General features: G+C 47.8%; 14 non-coding genes across 14 annotated transcripts; all 14 read right to left on the bottom strand.

The window, feature by feature from the left end:
- Positions 1-89: 89 nt before the first annotated feature.
- LOC142690682 (U2 spliceosomal RNA) lies at positions 90-280 on the bottom strand. The gene has a single exon (XR_012859379.1). It is a non-coding gene; the product is annotated as a U2 spliceosomal RNA (small nuclear RNA).
- Positions 281-1,564: 1,284 nt separating this feature from the next.
- On the bottom strand, positions 1,565-1,755 carry LOC142690694 (U2 spliceosomal RNA). Its single transcript, XR_012859390.1, has one exon. It is a non-coding gene; the product is annotated as a U2 spliceosomal RNA (small nuclear RNA).
- Positions 1,756-3,055: 1,300 nt separating this feature from the next.
- LOC142690526 (U2 spliceosomal RNA) lies at positions 3,056-3,246 on the bottom strand. The gene has a single exon (XR_012859291.1). It is a non-coding gene; the product is annotated as a U2 spliceosomal RNA (small nuclear RNA).
- A 1,276-nt stretch (positions 3,247-4,522) lies between these two features.
- On the bottom strand, positions 4,523-4,713 carry LOC142690396 (U2 spliceosomal RNA). Its single transcript, XR_012859173.1, has one exon. It is a non-coding gene; the product is annotated as a U2 spliceosomal RNA (small nuclear RNA).
- A 1,276-nt stretch (positions 4,714-5,989) lies between these two features.
- On the bottom strand, positions 5,990-6,180 carry LOC142690408 (U2 spliceosomal RNA). Its single transcript, XR_012859184.1, has one exon. It is a non-coding gene; the product is annotated as a U2 spliceosomal RNA (small nuclear RNA).
- Positions 6,181-7,468: 1,288 nt separating this feature from the next.
- On the bottom strand, positions 7,469-7,659 carry LOC142690420 (U2 spliceosomal RNA). Its single transcript, XR_012859195.1, has one exon. It is a non-coding gene; the product is annotated as a U2 spliceosomal RNA (small nuclear RNA).
- A 1,304-nt stretch (positions 7,660-8,963) lies between these two features.
- Positions 8,964-9,154, bottom strand: LOC142690432 (U2 spliceosomal RNA). The gene has a single exon (XR_012859206.1). It is a non-coding gene; the product is annotated as a U2 spliceosomal RNA (small nuclear RNA).
- Positions 9,155-10,442: 1,288 nt separating this feature from the next.
- On the bottom strand, positions 10,443-10,633 carry LOC142690445 (U2 spliceosomal RNA). The gene has a single exon (XR_012859217.1). It is a non-coding gene; the product is annotated as a U2 spliceosomal RNA (small nuclear RNA).
- Positions 10,634-11,948: 1,315 nt separating this feature from the next.
- On the bottom strand, positions 11,949-12,139 carry LOC142690538 (U2 spliceosomal RNA). Its single transcript, XR_012859302.1, has one exon. It is a non-coding gene; the product is annotated as a U2 spliceosomal RNA (small nuclear RNA).
- A 1,300-nt stretch (positions 12,140-13,439) lies between these two features.
- LOC142690457 (U2 spliceosomal RNA) lies at positions 13,440-13,630 on the bottom strand. Its single transcript, XR_012859228.1, has one exon. It is a non-coding gene; the product is annotated as a U2 spliceosomal RNA (small nuclear RNA).
- A 1,280-nt stretch (positions 13,631-14,910) lies between these two features.
- On the bottom strand, positions 14,911-15,101 carry LOC142690469 (U2 spliceosomal RNA). The gene has a single exon (XR_012859239.1). It is a non-coding gene; the product is annotated as a U2 spliceosomal RNA (small nuclear RNA).
- Positions 15,102-16,401: 1,300 nt separating this feature from the next.
- On the bottom strand, positions 16,402-16,592 carry LOC142690481 (U2 spliceosomal RNA). The gene has a single exon (XR_012859250.1). It is a non-coding gene; the product is annotated as a U2 spliceosomal RNA (small nuclear RNA).
- A 1,281-nt stretch (positions 16,593-17,873) lies between these two features.
- Positions 17,874-18,064, bottom strand: LOC142690493 (U2 spliceosomal RNA). The gene has a single exon (XR_012859261.1). It is a non-coding gene; the product is annotated as a U2 spliceosomal RNA (small nuclear RNA).
- A 1,300-nt stretch (positions 18,065-19,364) lies between these two features.
- LOC142690544 (U2 spliceosomal RNA) lies at positions 19,365-19,550 on the bottom strand. Its single transcript, XR_012859307.1, has one exon. It is a non-coding gene; the product is annotated as a U2 spliceosomal RNA (small nuclear RNA).
- Between the last annotated feature and the right edge of the window lie 334 nt (positions 19,551-19,884).

The following is a 19,884-nucleotide window of genomic DNA, read 5'->3' on the forward strand; positions in this document are numbered from 1 at the left end:
GATTAAAAGGGGAGATCCCTTCAGAAAGACAGAAACAATAGCAAAGACAAAAAACACTTTTGGAATCTGCTTTTAGTCAACACATAAGGAAAGGGTGCACCGGTCCTGGAAATACTGCAATACCAGGTCAATGCGTGGAGTGGACAGAGCAAGCTCTATTTCCATCTCCCTGTTCTAAAAATCCATTTAATATATGGTCCCCAGATAGGGGACGTATCAGATATTAAACTGATAAGAACAGATACTACACTTGATCTTAGCCAAAAGGCCGAGAAGCGATAACCCGAACGGGCCGCGCGTTGCCCGAGCCTGCCCGATACTGCTGTTCAGCCCTTGCAGCGATTCAGCCTACTTCTAGGCAATTCCATGGGGCCCTGCAGGCTCACACACTCACAGCTACACGGGAGGTGAATAAAGGCCGGAGAGGAAGCCAGACAGGATTTGCTTCTTTTGCTTGCACCACAATGCAGTGCTGAAAGAGGAGGAATCTACATAAAAACGCCTTCCTGGCAACGCCCAAATGCCCTGCTGCCATGCAGATAAACACTGGCAGCGGCAGCAAGTGCATGCCCACAGCCACCCCTTGTTCCTTCACACCTTGTATCAGCTGTAATCCAGTCCAGTCCAGTGCTGCCTGCTGAGCAGCACTGACCAACACTGCCTGGGCCCAGGCTTTTATCTCTGAGGCCCCATTATGATGTCAGAAAGCTGGCTCTGGAATCCTGAGGGCTCCACTATGACACGTGCAAAGTTCCGTCTGAACTTTATATAAGACGGTGAGGCTCAGTCAGTCACTCAGTGTTGCCTGAGAGGGCAACACTGCAACAGCCGGCCGCCAGGCTGTCTTTTTTTTGCACAGCTAGTTGCCTCCAGGAGGCCACAAGAGGGAGACAAGGGACTGCAAAATGGAAAATAGGCATCCACCAACTTTACAGACAACTTCTCCTTGCTCCTACAACCTCCATCCTTGCACAGTTTGTTATTCTTCTAGGTAACATAGTAACAAATCCAAATTGCTGCTCTCTTTGTAGGCAAGCAAGGCTTTGTTGCAACTGCAATTCTTACTTCTTCTTGAAATGTAGGGACGACAGTACATTCCATCACATCCATCTAGTGTACACAGGTAGGTCCATTGTGGCGGGCAGGCGAGCGGGCGGGCTGCTTTATTGGCTGTTTGCTGTTCCCCTACTCCACTCCACTATTTGACTGTTGTGCTGCATCAATCAATCAATCAATCAATCAATCAATCAATCAATCAATCAATCAGTGGCTGGCTCAGGTGCAGCTCTTTAACTTACCTAAAAGGGAGGGCGGAGAGAAGACAAGGAAGGTGAATGAGGTGTTCCAATGTGAAATGCCGGAAACACAGAAACACAGACGACACACAACAAGAGGTGGCAATCTATTCATTAATTGCATTTAATCAATGAGCTCATTATCACTCATGCATTGTCCAACAGGTGTTGAAATAATGGGATTAAAAGGGGAGATCCCTTCAGAAAGACAGAAACAATAGCAAAGACAAAAAACACTTTTGGAATCTGCTTTTAGTCAACACATAAGGAAAGGGTGCACCGGTCCTGGAAATACTGCAATACCAGGTCAATGCGTGGAGTGGACAGAGCAAGCTCTATTTCCATCTCCCTGTTCTAAAAATCCATTTAATATATGGTCCCCAGATAGGGGACGTATCAGATATTAAACTGATAAGAACAGATACTACACTTGATCTTAGCCAAAAGGCCGAGAAGCGATAACCCGAACGGGCCGCGCGTTGCCCGAGCCTGCCCGATACTGCTGTTCAGCCCTTGCAGCGATTCAGCCTACTTCTAGGCAATTCCATGGGGCCCTGCAGGCTCACACACTCACAGCTACACGGGAGGTGAATAAAGGCCGGAGAGGAAGCCAGACAGGATTTGCTTCTTTTGCTTGCACCACAATGCAGTGCTGAAAGAGGAGGAATCTACATAAAAACGCCTTCCTGGCAACGCCCAAATGCCCTGCTGCCATGCAGATAAACACTGGCAGCGGCAGCAAGTGCATGCCCACAGCCACCCCTTGTTCCTTCACACCTTGTATCAGCTGTAATCCAGTCCAGTCCAGTGCTGCCTGCTGAGCAGCACTGACCAACACTGCCTGGGCCCAGGCTTTTATCTCTGAGGCCCCATTATGATGTCAGAAAGCTGGCTCTGGAATCCTGAGGGCTCCACTATGACACGTGCAAAGTTCCGTCTGAACTTTATATAAGACGGTGAGGCTCAGTCAGTCACTCAGTGTTGCCTGAGAGGGCAACACTGCAACAGCCGGCCGCCAGGCTGTCTTTTTTTTGCACAGCTAGTTGCCTCCAGGAGGCCACAAGAGGGAGACAAGGGACTGCAAAATGGAAAATAGGCATCCACCAACTTTACAGACAACTTCTCCTTGCTCCTACAACCTCCATCTTTGCACAGTTTGTTATTCTTCTAGGTAACATAGTAACAAATCCAAATTGCTGCTCTCTTTGTAGGCAAGCAAGGCTTTGTTGCAACTGCAATTCTTACTTCTTCTTGAAATGTAGGGACGACAGTACATTCCATCACATCCATCTAGTGTACACAGGTAGGTCCATTGTGGCGGGCAGGCGAGCGGGCGGGCTGCTTTATTGGCTGTTTGCTGTTCCCCTACTCCACTCCACTATTTGACTGTTGTGCTGCATCAATCAATCAATCAATCAATCAATCAATCAATCAATCAATCAATCAATCAATCAATCAATCAGTGGCTGGCTCAGGTGCAGCTCTTTAACTTACCTAAAAGGGAGGGCGGAGAGAAGACAAGGAAGGTGAATGAGGTGTTCCAATGTGAAATGCCGGAAACACAGAAACACAGACGACACACAACAAGAGGTGGCAATCTATTCATTAATTGCATTTAATCAATGAGCTCATTATCACTCATGCATTGTCCAACAGGTGTTGAAATAATGGGATTAAAAGGGGAGATCCCTTCAGAAAGACAGAAACAATAGCAAAGACAAAAAACACTTTTGGAATCTGCTTTTAGTCAACACATAAGGAAAGGGTGCACCAGTCCTGGAAATACTGCAATACCAGGTCAATGCGTGGAGTGGACAGAGCAAGCTCTATTTCCATCTCCCTGTTCTAAAAATCCATTTAATATATGGTCCCCAGATAGGGGACGTATCAGATATTAAACTGATAAGAACAGATACTACACTTGATCTTAGCCAAAAGGCCGAGAAGCGATAACCCGAACGGGCCGCGCGTTGCCCGAGCCTGCCCGATACTGCTGTTCAGCCCTTGCAGCGATTCAGCCTACTTCTAGGCAATTCCATGGGGCCCTGCAGGCTCACACACTCACAGCTACACGGGAGGTGAATAAAGGCCGGAGAGGAAGCCAGACAGGATTTGCTTATTTTGCTTGCACCACAATGCAGTGCTGAAAGAGGAGGAATCTACATAAAAACGCCTTCCTGGCAACGCCCAAATGCCCTGCTGCCATGCAGATAAACACTGGCAGCGGCAGCAAGTGCATGCCCACAGCCACCCCTTGTTCCTTCACACCTTGTATCAGCTGTAATCCAGTCCAGTCCAGTGCTGCCTGATGAGCAGCACTGACCAACACTGCCTGGGCCCAGGCTTTTATCTCTGAGGCCCCATTATGATGTCAGAAAGCTGGCTCTGGAATCCTGAGGGCTCCACTATGACACGTGCAAAGTTCCGTCTGAACTTTATATAAGACGGTGAGGCTCAGTCAGTCACTCAGTGTTGCCTGAGAGGGCAACACTGCAACAGCCGGCCGCCAGGCTGTCTTTTTTTTGCACAGCTAGTTGCCTCCAGGAGGCCACAAGAGGGAGACAAGGGACTGCAAAATGGAAAATAGGCATCCACCAACTTTACAGACAACTTCTCCTTGCTCCTACAACCTCCATCCTTGCACAGTTTGTTATTCTTCTAGGTAACATAGTAACAAATCCAAATTGCTGCTCTCTTTGTAGGCAAGCAAGGCTTTGTTGCAACTGCAATTCTTACTTCTTCTTGAAATGTAGGGACGACAGTACATTCCATCACATCCATCTAGTGTACACAGGTAGGTCCATTGTGGCGGGCAGGCGAGCGGGCGGGCTGCTTTATTGGCTGTTTGCTGTTCCCCTACTCCACTCCACTATTTGACTGTTGTGCTGCATCAATCAATCAATCAATCAATCAATCAATCAATCAATCAGTGGCTGGCTCAGGTGCAGCTCTTTAACTTACCTAAAAGGGAGGGCGGAGAGAAGACAAGGAAGGTGAATGAGGTGTTCCAATGTGAAATGCCGGAAACACAGAAACACAGACGACACACAACAAGAGGTGGCAATCTATTCATTAATTGCATTTAATCAATGAGCTCATTATCACTCATGCATTGTCCAACAGGTGTTGAAATAATGGGATTAAAAGGGGAGATCCCTTCAGAAAGACAGAAACAATAGCAAAGACAAAAAACACTTTTGGAATCTGCTTTTAGTCAACACATAAGGAAAGGGTGCACCGGTCCTGGAAATACTGCAATACCAGGTCAATGCGTGGAGTGGACAGAGCAAGCTCTATTTCCATCTCCCTGTTCTAAAAATCCATTTAATATATGGTCCCCAGATAGGGGACGTATCAGATATTAAACTGATAAGAACAGATACTACACTTGATCTTAGCCAAAAGGCCGAGAAGCGATAACCCGAACGGGCCGCGCGTTGCCCGAGCCTGCCCGATACTGCTGTTCAGCCCTTGCAGCGATTCAGCCTACTTCTAGGCAATTCCATGGGGCCCTGCAGGCTCACACACTCACAGCTACACGGGAGGTGAATAAAGGCCGGAGAGGAAGCCAGACAGGATTTGCTTCTTTTGCTTGCACCACAATGCAGTGCTGAAAGAGGAGGAATCTACATAAAAACGCCTTCCTGGCAACGCCCAAATGCCCTGCTGCCATGCAGATAAACACTGGCAGCGGCAGCAAGTGCATGCCCACAGCCACCCCTTGTTCCTTCACACCTTGTATCAGCTGTAATCCAGTCCAGTCCAGTGCTGCCTGCTGAGCAGCACTGACCAACACTGCCTGGGCCCAGGCTTTTATCTCTGAGGCCCCATTATGATGTCAGAAAGCTGGCTCTGGAATCCTGAGGGCTCCACTATGACACGTGCAAAGTTCCGTCTGAACTTTATATAAGACGGTGAGGCTCAGTCAGTCACTCAGTGTTGCCTGAGAGGGCAACACTGCAACAGCCGGCCGCCAGGCTGTCTTTTTTTTGCACAGCTAGTTGCCTCCAGGAGGCCACAAGAGGGAGACAAGGGACTGCAAAATGGAAAATAGGCATCCACCAACTTTACAGACAACTTCTCCTTGCTCCTACAACCTCCATCCTTGCACAGTTTGTTATTCTTCTAGGTAACATAGTAACAAATCCAAATTGCTGCTCTCTTTGTAGGCAAGCAAGGCTTTGTTGCAACTGCAATTCTTACTTCTTCTTGAAATGTAGGGACGACAGTACATTCCATCACATCCATCTAGTGTACACAGGTAGGTCCATTGTGGCGGGCAGGCGAGCGGGCGGGCTGCTTTATTGGCTGTTTGCTGTTCCCCTACTCCACTCCACTATTTGACTGTTGTGCTGCATCAATCAATCAATCAATCAATCAATCAATCAATCAATCAGTGGCTGGCTCAGGTGCAGCTCTTTAACTTACCTAAAAGGGAGGGCGGAGAGAAGACAAGGAAGGTGAATGAGGTGTTCCAATGTGAAATGCCGGAAACACAGAAACACAGACGACACACAACAAGAGGTGGCAATCTATTCATTAATTGCATTTAATCAATGAGCTCATTATCACTCATGCATTGTCCAACAGGTGTTGAAATAATGGGATTAAAAGGGGAGATCCCTTCAGAAAGACAGAAACAATAGCAAAGACAAAAAACACTTTTGGAATCTGCTTTTAGTCAACACATAAGGAAAGGGTGCACCGGTCCTGGAAATACTGCAATACCAGGTCAATGCGTGGAGTGGACAGAGCAAGCTCTATTTCCATCTCCCTGTTCTAAAAATCCATTTAATATATGGTCCCCAGATAGGGGACGTATCAGATATTAAACTGATAAGAACAGATACTACACTTGATCTTAGCCAAAAGGCCGAGAAGCGATAACCCGAACGGGCCGCGCGTTGCCCGAGCCTGCCCGATACTGCTGTTCAGCCCTTGCAGCGATTCAGCCTACTTCTAGGCAATTCCATGGGGCCCTGCAGGCTCACACACTCACAGCTACACGGGAGGTGAATAAAGGCCGGAGAGGAAGCCAGACAGGATTTGCTTCTTTTGCTTGCACCACAATGCAGTGCTGAAAGAGGAGGAATCTACATAAAAACGCCTTCCTGGCAACGCCCAAATGCCCTGCTGCCATGCAGATAAACACTGGCAGCGGCAGCAAGTGCATGCCCACAGCCACCCCTTGTTCCTTCACACCTTGTATCAGCTGTAATCCAGTCCAGTCCAGTGCTGCCTGCTGAGCAGCACTGACCAACACTGCCTGGGCCCAGGCTTTTATCTCTGAGGCCCCATTATGATGTCAGAAAGCTGGCTCTGGAATCCTGAGGGCTCCACTATGACACGTGCAAAGTTCCGTCTGAACTTTATATAAGACGGTGAGGCTCAGTCAGTCACTCAGTGTTGCCTGAGAGGGCAACACTGCAACAGCCGGCCGCCAGGCTGTCTTTTTTTTGCACAGCTAGTTGCCTCCAGGAGGCCACAAGAGGGAGACAAGGGACTGCAAAATGGAAAATAGGCATCCACCAACTTTACAGACAACTTCTCCTTGCTCCTACAACCTCCATCCTTGCACAGTTTGTTATTCTTCTAGGTAACATAGTAACAAATCCAAATTGCTGCTCTCTTTGTAGGCAAGCAAGGCTTTGTTGCAACTGCAATTCTTACTTCTTCTTGAAATGTAGGGACGACAGTACATTCCATCACATCCATCTAGTGTACACAGGTAGGTCCATTGTGGCGGGCAGGCGAGCGGGCGGGCTGCTTTATTGGCTGTTTGCTGTTCCCCTACTCCACTCCACTATTTGACTGTTGTGCTGCATCAATCAATCAATCAATCAATCAATCAATCAATCAATCAATCAATCAATCAGTGGCTGGCTCAGGTGCAGCTCTTTAACTTACCTAAAAGGGAGGGCGGAGAGAAGACAAGGAAGGTGAATGAGGTGTTCCAATGTGAAATGCCGGAAACACAGAAACACAGACGACACACAACAAGAGGTGGCAATCTATTCATTAATTGCATTTAATCAATGAGCTCATTATCACTCATGCATTGTCCAACAGGTGTTGAAATAATGGGATTAAAAGGGGAGATCCCTTCAGAAAGACAGAAACAATAGCAAAGACAAAAAACACTTTTGGAATCTGCTTTTAGTCAACACATAAGGAAAGGGTGCACCGGTCCTGGAAATACTGCAATACCAGGTCAATGCGTGGAGTGGACAGAGCAAGCTCTATTTCCATCTCCCTGTTCTAAAAATCCATTTAATATATGGTCCCCAGATAGGGGACGTATCAGATATTAAACTGATAAGAACAGATACTACACTTGATCTTAGCCAAAAGGCCGAGAAGCGATAACCCGAACGGGCCGCGCGTTGCCCGAGCCTGCCCGATACTGCTGTTCAGCCCTTGCAGCGATTCAGCCTACTTCTAGGCAATTCCATGGGGCCCTGCAGGCTCACACACTCACAGCTACACGGGAGGTGAATAAAGGCCGGAGAGGAAGCCAGACAGGATTTGCTTCTTTTGCTTGCACCACAATGCAGTGCTGAAAGAGGAGGAATCTACATAAAAACGCCTTCCTGGCAACGCCCAAATGCCCTGCTGCCATGCAGATAAACACTGGCAGCGGCAGCAAGTGCATGCCCACAGCCACCCCTTGTTCCTTCACACCTTGTATCAGCTGTAATCCAGTCCAGTCCAGTGCTGCCTGCTGAGCAGCACTGACCAACACTGCCTGGGCCCAGGCTTTTATCTCTGAGGCCCCATTATGATGTCAGAAAGCTGGCTCTGGAATCCTGAGGGCTCCACTATGACACGTGCAAAGTTCCGTCTGAACTTTATATAAGACGGTGAGGCTCAGTCAGTCACTCAGTGTTGCCTGAGAGGGCAACACTGCAACAGCCGGCCGCCAGGCTGTCTTTTTTTTGCACAGCTAGTTGCCTCCAGGAGGCCACAAGAGGGAGACAAGGGACTGCAAAATGGAAAATAGGCATCCACCAACTTTACAGACAACTTCTCCTTGCTCCTACAACCTCCATCTTTGCACAGTTTGTTATTCTTCTAGGTAACATAGTAACAAATCCAAATTGCTGCTCTCTTTGTAGGCAAGCAAGGCTTTGTTGCAACTGCAATTCTTACTTCTTCTTGAAATGTAGGGACGACAGTACATTCCATCACATCCATCTAGTGTACACAGGTAGGTCCATTGTGGCGGGCAGGCGAGCGGGCGGGCTGCTTTATTGGCTGTTTGCTGTTCCCCTACTCCACTCCACTATTTGACTGTTGTGCTGCATCAATCAATCAATCAATCAATCAATCAATCAATCAATCAATCAATCAATCAATCAATCAATCAATCAGTGGCTGGCTCAGGTGCAGCTCTTTAACTTACCTAAAACGGAGGGCGGAGAGAAGACAAGGAAGGTGAATGAGGTGTTCCAATGTGAAATGCCGGAAACACAGAAACACAGACGACACACAACAAGAGGTGGCAATCTATTCATTAATTGCATTTAATCAATGAGCTCATTATCACTCATGCATTGTCCAACAGGTGTTGAAATAATGGGATTAAAAGGGGAGATCCCTTCAGAAAGACAGAAACAATAGCAAAGACAAAAAACACTTTTGGAATCTGCTTTTAGTCAACACATAAGGAAAGGGTGCACCGGTCCTGGAAATACTGCAATACCAGGTCAATGCGTGGAGTGGACAGAGCAAGCTCTATTTCCATCTCCCTGTTCTAAAAATCCATTTAATATATGGTCCCCAGATAGGGGACGTATCAGATATTAAACTGATAAGAACAGATACTACACTTGATCTTAGCCAAAAGGCCGAGAAGCGATAACCCGAACGGGCCGCGCGTTGCCCGAGCCTGCCCGATACTGCTGTTCAGCCCTTGCAGCGATTCAGCCTACTTCTAGGCAATTCCATGGGGCCCTGCAGGCTCACACACTCACAGCTACACGGGAGGTGAATAAAGGCCGGAGAGGAAGCCAGACAGGATTTGCTTCTTTTGCTTGCACCACAATGCAGTGCTGAAAGAGGAGGAATCTACATAAAAACGCCTTCCTGGCAACGCCCAAATGCCCTGCTGCCATGCAGATAAACACTGGCAGCGGCAGCAAGTGCATGCCCACAGCCACCCCTTGTTCCTTCACACCTTGTATCAGCTGTAATCCAGTCCAGTCCAGTGCTGCCTGCTGAGCAGCACTGACCAACACTGCCTGGGCCCAGGCTTTTATCTCTGAGGCCCCATTATGATGTCAGAAAGCTGGCTCTGGAATCCTGAGGGCTCCACTATGACACGTGCAAAGTTCCGTCTGAACTTTATATAAGACGGTGAGGCTCAGTCAGTCACTCAGTGTTGCCTGAGAGGGCAACACTGCAACAGCCGGCCGCCAGGCTGTCTTTTTTTTGCACAGCTAGTTGCCTCCAGGAGGCCACAAGAGGGAGACAAGGGACTGCAGAATGGAAAATAGGCATCCACCAACTTTACAGACAACTTCTCCTTGCTCCTACAACCTCCATCCTTGCACAGTTTGTTATTCTTCTAGGTAACATAGTAACAAATCCAAATTGCTGCTCTCTTTGTAGGCAAGCAAGGCTTTGTTGCAACTGCAATTCTTACTTCTTCTTGAAATGTAGGGACGACAGTACATTCCATCACATCCATCTAGTGTACACAGGTAGGTCCATTGTGGCGGGCAGGCGAGCGGGCGGGCTGCTTTATTGGCTGTTTGCTGTTCCCCTACTCCACTCCACTATTTGACTGTTGTGCTGCATCAATCAATCAATCAATCAATCAATCAATCAATCAATCAATCAATCAATCAGTGGCTGGCTCAGGTGCAGCTCTTTAACTTACCTAAAAGGGAGGGCGGAGAGAAGACAAGGAAGGTGAATGAGGTGTTCCAATGTGAAATGCCGGAAACACAGAAACACAGACGACACACAACAAGAGGTGGCAATCTATTCATTAATTGCATTTAATCAATGAGCTCATTATCACTCATGCATTGTCCAACAGGTGTTGAAATAATGGGATTAAAAGGGGAGATCCCTTCAGAAAGACAGAAACAATAGCAAAGACAAAAAACACTTTTGGAATCTGCTTTTAGTCAACACATAAGGAAAGGGTGCACCGGTCCTGGAAATACTGCAATACCAGGTCAATGCGTGGAGTGGACAGAGCAAGCTCTATTTCCATCTCCCTGTTCTAAAAATCCATTTAATATATGGTCCCCAGATAGGGGACGTATCAGATATTAAACTGATAAGAACAGATACTACACTTGATCTTAGCCAAAAGGCCGAGAAGCGATAACCCGAACGGGCCGCGCGTTGCCCGAGCCTGCCCGATACTGCTGTTCAGCCCTTGCAGCGATTCAGCCTACTTCTAGGCAATTCCATGGGGCCCTGCAGGCTCACACACTCACAGCTACACGGGAGGTGAATAAAGGCCGGAGAGGAAGCCAGACAGGATTTGCTTCTTTTGCTTGCACCACAATGCAGTGCTGAAAGAGGAGGAATCTACATAAAAACGCCTTCCTGGCAACGCCCAAATGCCCTGCTGCCATGCAGATAAACATTGGCAGCGGCAGCAAGTGCATGCCCACAGCCACCCCTTGTTCCTTCACACCTTGTATCAGCTGTAATCCAGTCCAGTCCAGTGCTGCCTGCTGAGCAGCACTGACCAACACTGCCTGGGCCCAGGCTTTTATCTCTGAGGCCCCATTATGATGTCAGAAAGCTGGCTCTGGAATCCTGAGGGCTCCACTATGACACGTGCAAAGTTCCGTCTGAACTCTATATAAGACGGTGAGGCTCAGTCAGTCACTCAGTGTTGCCTGAGAGGGCAACACTGCAACAGCCGGCCGCCAGGCTGTCTTTTTTTTGCACAGCTAGTTGCCTCCAGGAGGCCACAAGAGGGAGACAAGGGACTGCAAAATGGAAAATAGGCATCCACCAACTTTACAGACAACTTCTCCTTGCTCCTACAACCTCCATCCTTGCACAGTTTGTTATTCTTCTAGGTAACATAGTAACAAATCCAAATTGCTGCTCTCTTTGTAGGCAAGCAAGGCTTTGTTGCAACTGCAATTCTTACTTCTTCTTGAAATGTAGGGACGACAGTACATTCCATCACATCCATCTAGTGTACACAGGTAGGTCCATTGTGGCGGGCAGGCGAGCGGGCGGGCTGCTTTATTGGCTGTTTGCTGTTCCCCTACTCCACTCCACTATTTGACTGTTGTGCTGCATCAATCAATCAATCAATCAATCAATCAATCAATCAATCAATCAATCAATCAATCAATCAATCAATCAATCAATCATCAGTGGCTGGCTCAGGTGCAGCTCTTTAACTTACCTAAAAGGGAGGGCGGAGAGAAGACAAGGAAGGTGAATGAGGTGTTCCAATGTGAAATGCCGGAAACACAGAAACACAGACGACACACAACAAGAGGTGGCAATCTATTCATTAATTGCATTTAATCAATGAGCTCATTATCACTCATGCATTGTCCAACAGGTGTTGAAATAATGGGATTAAAAGGGGAGATCCCTTCAGAAAGACAGAAACAATAGCAAAGACAAAAAACACTTTTGGAATCTGCTTTTAGTCAACACATAAGGAAAGGGTGCACCGGTCCTGGAAATACTGCAATACCAGGTCAATGCGTGGAGTGGACAGAGCAAGCTCTATTTCCATCTCCCTGTTCTAAAAATCCATTTAATATATGGTCCCCAGATAGGGGACGTATCAGATATTAAACTGATAAGAACAGATACTACACTTGATGTTAGCCAAAAGGCCGAGAAGCGATAACCCGAACGGGCCGCGCGTTGCCCGAGCCTGCCCGATACTGCTGTTCAGCCCTTGCAGCGATTCAGCCTACTTCTAGGCAATTCCATGGGGCCCTGCAGGCTCACACACTCACAGCTACACGGGAGGTGAATAAAGGCCGGAGAGGAAGCCAGACAGGATTTGCTTCTTTTGCTTGCACCACAATGCAGTGCTGAAAGAGGAGGAATCTACATAAAAACGCCTTCCTGGCAACGCCCAAATGCCCTGCTGCCATGCAGATAAACACTGGCAGCGGCAGCAAGTGCATGCCCACAGCCACCCCTTGTTCCTTCACACCTTGTATCAGCTGTAATCCAGTCCAGTCCAGTGCTGCCTGCTGAGCAGCACTGACCAACACTGCCTGGGCCCAGGCTTTTATCTCTGAGGCCCCATTATGATGTCAGAAAGCTGGCTCTGGAATCCTGAGGGCTCCACTATGACACGTGCAAAGTTCCGTCTGAACTTTATATAAGACGGTGAGGCTCAGTCAGTCACTCAGTGTTGCCTGAGAGGGCAACAATGCAACAGCCGGCCGCCAGGCTGTCTTTTTTTTGCACAGCTAGTTGCCTCCAGGAGGCCACAAGAGGGAGACAAGGGACTGCAAAATGGAAAATAGGCATCCACCAACTTAACAGACAACTTCTCCTTGCTCCTACAACCTCCATCCTTGCACAGTTTGTTATTCTTCTAGGTAACATAGTAACAAATCCAAATTGCTGCTCTCTTTGTAGGCAAGCAAGGCTTTGTTGCAACTGCAATTCTTACTTCTTCTTGAAATGTAGGGACGACAGTACATTCCATCACATCCATCTAGTGTACACAGGTAGGTCCATTGTGGCGGGCAGGCGAGCGGGCGGGCTGCTTTATTGGCTGTTTGCTGTTCCCCTACTCCACTCCACTATTTGACTGTTGTGCTGCATCAATCAATCAATCAATCAATCAATCAATCAATCAATCAATCAATCAATCAATCAATCAATCAGTGGCTGGCTCAGGTGCAGCTCTTTAACTTACCTAAAAGGGAGGGCGGAGAGAAGACAAGGAAGGTGAATGAGGTGTTCCAATGTGAAATGCCGGAAACACAGAAACACAGACGACACACAACAAGAGGTGGCAATCTATTCATTAATTGCATTTAATCAATGAGCTCATTATCACTCATGCATTGTCCAACAGGTGTTGAAATAATGGGATTAAAAGGGGAGATCCCTTCAGAAAGACAGAAACAATAGCAAAGACAAAAAACACTTTTGGAATCTGCTTTTAGTCAACACATAAGGAAAGGGTGCACCGGTCCTGGAAATACTGCAATACCAGGTCAATGCGTGGAGTGGACAGAGCAAGCTCTATTTCCATCTCCCTGTTCTAAAAATCCATTTAATATATGGTCCCCAGATAGGGGACGTATCAGATATTAAACTGATAAGAACAGATACTACACTTGATCTTAGCCAAAAGGCCGAGAAGCGATAACCCGAACGGGCCGCGCGTTGCCCGAGCCTGCCCGATACTGCTGTTCAGCCCTTGCAGCGATTCAGCCTACTTCTAGGCAATTCCATGGGGCCCTGCAGGCTCACACACTCACAGCTACACGGGAGGTGAATAAAGGCCGGAGAGGAAGCCAGACAGGATTTGCTTCTTTTGCTTGCACCACAATGCAGTGCTGAAAGAGGAGGAATCTACATAAAAACGCCTTCCTGGCAACGCCCAAATGCCCTGCTGCCATGCAGATAAACACTGGCAGCGGCAGCAAGTGCATGCCCACAGCCACCCCTTGTTCCTTCACACCTTGTATCAGCTGTAATCCAGTCCAGTCCAGTGCTGCCTGCTGAGCAGCACTGTCCAACACTGCCTGGGCCCAGGCTTTTATCTCTGAGGCCCCATTATGATGTCAGAAAGCTGGCTCTGGAATCCTGAGGGCTCCACTATGACACGTGCAAAGTTCCGTCTGAACTTTATATAAGACGGTGAGGCTCAGTCAGTCACTCAGTGTTGCCTGAGAGGGCAACACTGCAACAGCCGGCCGCCAGGCTGTCTTTTTTTTGCACAGCTAGTTGCCTCCAGGAGGCCACAAGAGGGAGACAAGGGACTGCAAAATGGAAAATAGGCATCCACCAACTTTACAGACAACTTCTCCTTGCTCCTACAACCTCCATCCTTGCACAGTTTGTTATTCTTCTAGGTAACATAGTAACAAATCCAAATTGCTGCTCTCTTTGTAGGCAAGCAAGGCTTTGTTGCAACTGCAATTCTTACTTCTTCTTGAAATGTAGGGACGACAGTACATTCCATCACATCCATCTAGTGTACACAGGTAGGTCCATTGTGGCGGGCAGGCGAGCGGGCGGGCTGCTTTATTGGCTGTTTGCTGTTCCCCTACTCCACTCCACTATTTGACTGTTGTGCTGCATCAATCAATCAATCAATCAATCAATCAATCAATCAATCAATCAGTGGCTGGCTCAGGTGCAGCTCTTTAACTTACCTAAAAGGGAGGGCGGAGAGAAGACAAGGAAGGTGAATGAGGTGTTCCAATGTGAAATGCCGGAAACACAGAAACACAGACGACACACAACAAGAGGTGGCAATCTATTCATTAATTGCATTTAATCAATGAGCTCATTATCACTCATGCATTGTCCAACAGGTGTTGAAATAATGGGATTAAAAGGGGAGATCCCTTCAGAAAGACAGAAACAATAGCAAAGACAAAAAACACTTTTGGAATCTGCTTTTAGTCAACACATAAGGAAAGGGTGCACCGGTCCTGGAAATACTGCAATACCAGGTCAATGCGTGGAGTGGACAGAGCAAGCTCTATTTCCATCTCCCTGTTCTAAAAATCCATTTAATATATGGTCCCCAGATAGGGGACGTATCAGATATTAAACTGATAAGAACAGATACTACACTTGATCTTAGCCAAAAGGCCGAGAAGCGATAACCCGAACGGGCCGCGCGTTGCCCGAGCCTGCCCGATACTGCTGTTCAGCCCTTGCAGCGATTCAGCCTACTTCTAGGCAATTCCATGGGGCCCTGCAGGCTCACACACTCACAGCTACACGGGAGGTGAATAAAGGCCGGAGAGGAAGCCAGACAGGATTTGCTTCTTTTGCTTGCACCACAATGCAGTGCTGAAAGAGGAGGAATCTACATAAAAACGCCTTCCTGGCAACGCCCAAATGCCCTGCTGCCATGCAGATAAACACTGGCAGCGGCAGCAAGTGCATGCCCACAGCCACCCCTTGTTCCTTCACACCTTGTATCAGCTGTAATCCAGTCCAGTCCAGTGCTGCCTGCTGAGCAGCACTGACCAACACTGCCTGGGCCCAGGCTTTTATCTCTGAGGCCCCATTATGATGTCAGAAAGCTGGCTCTGGAATCCTGAGGGCTCCACTATGACACGTGCAAAGTTCCGTCTGAACTTTATATAAGACGGTGAGGCTCAGTCAGTCACTCAGTGTTGCCTGAGAGGGCAACACTGCAACAGCCGGCCGCCAGGCTGTCTTTTTTTTGCACAGCTAGTTGCCTCCAGGAGGCCACAAGAGGGAGACAAGGGACTGCAAAATGGAAAATAGGCATCCACCAACTTTACAGACAACTTCTCCTTGCTCCTACAACCTCCATCCTTGCACAGTTTGTTATTCTTCTAGGTAACATAGTAACAAATCCAAATTGCTGCTCTCTTTGTAGGCAAGCAAGGCTTTGTTGCAACTGCAATTCTTACTTCTTCTTGAAATGTAGGGACGACAGTACATTCCATCACATCCATCTAGTGTACACAGGTAGGTCCATTGTGGCGGGCAGGCGAGCGGGCGGGCTGCTTTATTGGCTGTTTGCTGTTCCCCTACTCCACTCCACTATTTGACTGTTGTGCTGCATCAATCAATCAATCAATCAATCAATCAATCAATCAATCAATCAATCAATCAATCAATCAATCAGTGGCTGGCTCAGGTGCAGCTCTTTAACTTACCTAAAAGGGAGGGCGGAGAGAAGACAAGGAAGGTGAATGAGGTGTTCCAATGTGAAATGCCGGAAACACAGAAACACAGACGACACACAACAAGAGGTGGCAATCTATTCATTAATTGCATTTAATCAATGAGCTCATTATCACTCATGCATTGTCCAACAGGTGTTGAAATAATGGGATTAAAAGGGGAGATCCCTTCAGAAAGACAGAAACAATAGCAAAGACAAAAAACACTTTTGGAATCTGCTTTTAGTCAACACATAAGGAAAGGGTGCACCGGTCCTGGAAATACTGCAATACCAGGTCAATGCGTGGAGTGGACAGAGCAAGCTCTATTTCCATCTCCCTGTTCTAAAAATCCATTTAATATATGGTCCCCAGATAGGGGACGTATCAGATATTAAACTGATAAGAACAGATACTACACTTGATCTTAGCCAAAAGGCCGAGAAGCGATAACCCGAACGGGCCGCGCGTTGCCCGAGCCTGCCCGATACTGCTGTTCAGCCCTTGCAGCGATTCAGCCTACTTCTAGGCAATTCCATGGGGCCCTGCAGGCTCACACACTCACAGCTACACGGGAGGTGAATAAAGGCCGGAGAGGAAGCCAGACAGGATTTGCTTCTTTTGCTTGCACCACAATGCAGTGCTGAAAGAGGAGGAATCTACATAAAAACGCCTTCCTGGCAACGCCCAAATGCCCTGCTGCCATGCAGATAAACACTGGCAGCGGCAGCAAGTGCATGCCCACAGCCACCCCTTGTTCCTTCACACCTTGTATCAGCTGTAATCCAGTCCAGTCCAGTGCTGCCTGCTGAGCAGCACTGACCAACACTGCCTGGGCCCAGGCTTTTATCTCTGAGGCCCCATTATGATGTCAGAAAGCTGGCTCTGGAATCCTGAGGGCTCCACTATGACACGTGCAAAGTTCCGTCTGAACTTTATATAAGACGGTGAGGCTCAGTCAGTCACTCAGTGTTGCCTGAGAGGGCAACACTGCAACAGCCGGCCGCCAGGCTGTCTTTTTTTTGCACAGCTAGTTGCCTCCAGGAGGCCACAAGAGGGAGACAAGGGACTGCAAAATGGAAAATAGGCATCCACCAACTTTACAGACAACTTCTCCTTGCTCCTACAACCTCCATCCTTGCACAGTTTGTTATTCTTCTAGGTAACATAGTAACAAATCCAAATTGCTGCTCTCTTTGTAGGCAAGCAAGGCTTTGTTGCAACTGCAATTCTTACTTCTTCTTGAAATGTAGGGACGACAGTACATTCCATCACATCCATCTAGTGTACACAGGTAGGTCCATTGTGGCGGGCAGGCGAGCGGGCGGGCTGCTTTATTGGCTGTTTGCTGTTCCCCTACTCCACTCCACTATTTGACTGTTGTGCTGCATCAATCAATCAATCAATCAATCAATCAATCAATCAATCAATCAAGTGGCTGGCTCAGGTGCAGCTCTTTAACTTACCTAAAAGGGAGGGCGGAGAGAAGACAAGGAAGGTGAATGAGGTGTTCCAATGTGAAATGCCGGAAACACAGAAACACAGACGACACACAACAAGAGGTGGCAATCTATTCATTAATTGCATTTAATCAATGAGCTCATTATCACTCATGCATTGTCCAACAGGTGTTGAAATAATGGGATTAAAAGGGGAGATCCCTTCAGAAAGACAGAAACAATAGCAAAGACAAAAAACACTTTTGGAATCTGCTTTTAGTCAACACATAAGGAAAGGGTGCACCGGTCCTGGAAATACTGCAATACCAGGTCAATGCGTGGAGTGGACAGAGCAAGCTCTATTTCCATCTCCCTGTTCTAAAAATCCATTTAATATATGGTCCCCAGATAGGGGACGTATCAGATATTAAACTGATAAGAACAGATACTACACTTGATCTTAGCCAAAAGGCCGAGAAGCGATAACCCGAACGGGCCGCGCGTTGCCCGAGCCTGCCCGATACTGCTGTTCAGCCCTTGCAGCGATTCAGCCTACTTCTAGGCAATTCCATGGGGCCCTGCAGGCTCACACACTCACAGCTACACGGGAGGTGAATAAAGGCCGGAGAGGAAGCCAGACAGGATTTGCTTCTTTTGCTTGCACCACAATGCAGTGCTGAAAGAAGAGGAATCTACATAAAAACGCCTTCCTGGCAACGCCCAAATGCCCTGCTGCCATGCAGATAAACACTGGCAGCGGCAGCAAGTGCATGCCCACAGCCACCCCTTGTTCCTTCACACCTTGTATCAGCTGTAATCCAGTCCAGTCCAGTGCTGCCTGCTGAGCAGCACTGACCAACACTGCCTGGGCCCAGGCTTTTATCTCTGAGGCCCCATTATGATGTCAGAAAGCTGGCTCTGGAATCCTGAGGGCTCCACTATGACACGTGCAAAGTTCCGTCTGAACTTTATATAAGACGGTGAGGCTCAGTCAGTCACTCAGTGTTGCCTGAGAGGGCAACACTGCAACAGCCGGCCGCCAGGCTGTCTTTTTTTTGCACAGCTAGTTGCCTCCAGGAGGCCACAAGAGGGAGACAAGGGACTGCAAAATGGAAAATAGGCATCCACCAACTTTACAGACAACTTCTCCTTGCTCCTACAACCTCCATCCTTGCACAGTTTGTTATTCTTCTAGGTAACATAGTAACAAATCCAAATTGCTGCTCTCTTTGTAGGCAAGCAAGGCTTTGTTGCAACTGCAATTCTTACTTCTTCTTGAAATGTAGGGACGACAGTACATTCCATCACATCCATCTAGTGTACACAGGTAGGTCCATTGTGGCGGGCAGGCGAGCGGGCGGGCTGCTTTATTGGCTGTTTGCTGTTCCCCTACTCCACTCCACTATTTGACTGTTGTGCTGCATCAATCAATCAATCAATCAATCAATCAATCAATCAATCAATCAATCAATCAATCAATCAATCAGTGGCTGGCTCAGGTGCAGCTCTTTAACTTACCTAAAAGGGAGGGCGGAGAGAAGACAAGGAAGGTGAATGAGGTGTTCCAATGTGAAATGCCGGAAACACAGAAACACAGACGACACACAACAAGAGGTGGCAATCTATTCATTAATTGCATTTAATCAATGAGCTCATTATCACTCATGCATTGTCCAACAGGTGTTGAAATAATGGGATTAAAAGGGGAGATCCCTTCAGAAAGACAGAAACAATAGCAAAGACAAAAAACACTTTTGGAATCTGCTTTTAGTCAACACATAAGGAAAGGGTGCACCGGTCCTGGAAATACTGCAATACCAGGTCAATGCGTGGAGTGGACAGAGCAAGCTCTATTTCCATCTCCCTGTTCTAAAAATCCATTTAATATATGGTCCCCAGATAGGGGACGTATCAGATATTAAACTGATAAGATACTACACTTGATCTTAGCCAAAAGGCCGAGAAGCGATAACCCGAACGGGCCGCGCGTTGCCCGAGCCTGCCCGATACTGCTGTTCAGCCCTTGCAGCGATTCAGCCTACTTCTAGGCAATTCCATGGGGCCCTGCAGGCTCACACACTCACAGCTACACGGGAGGTGAATAAAGGCCGGAGAGGAAGCCAGACAGGATTTGCTTCTTTTGCTTGCACCACAATGCAGTGCTGAAAGAGGAGGAATCTACATAAAAACGCCTTCCTGGCAACGCCCAAATGCCCTGCTGCCATGCAGATAAACACTGGCAGCGGCAGCAAGTGCATGCCCACAGCCACCCCTTGTTCCTTCACACCTTGTATCAGCTGTAAT

Source organism: Rhinoderma darwinii, assembly GCF_050947455.1.
Source record: "Rhinoderma darwinii isolate aRhiDar2 chromosome 5 unlocalized genomic scaffold, aRhiDar2.hap1 SUPER_5_unloc_34, whole genome shotgun sequence".
Lineage (NCBI taxonomy): Eukaryota > Metazoa > Chordata > Amphibia > Anura > Rhinodermatidae > Rhinoderma > Rhinoderma darwinii.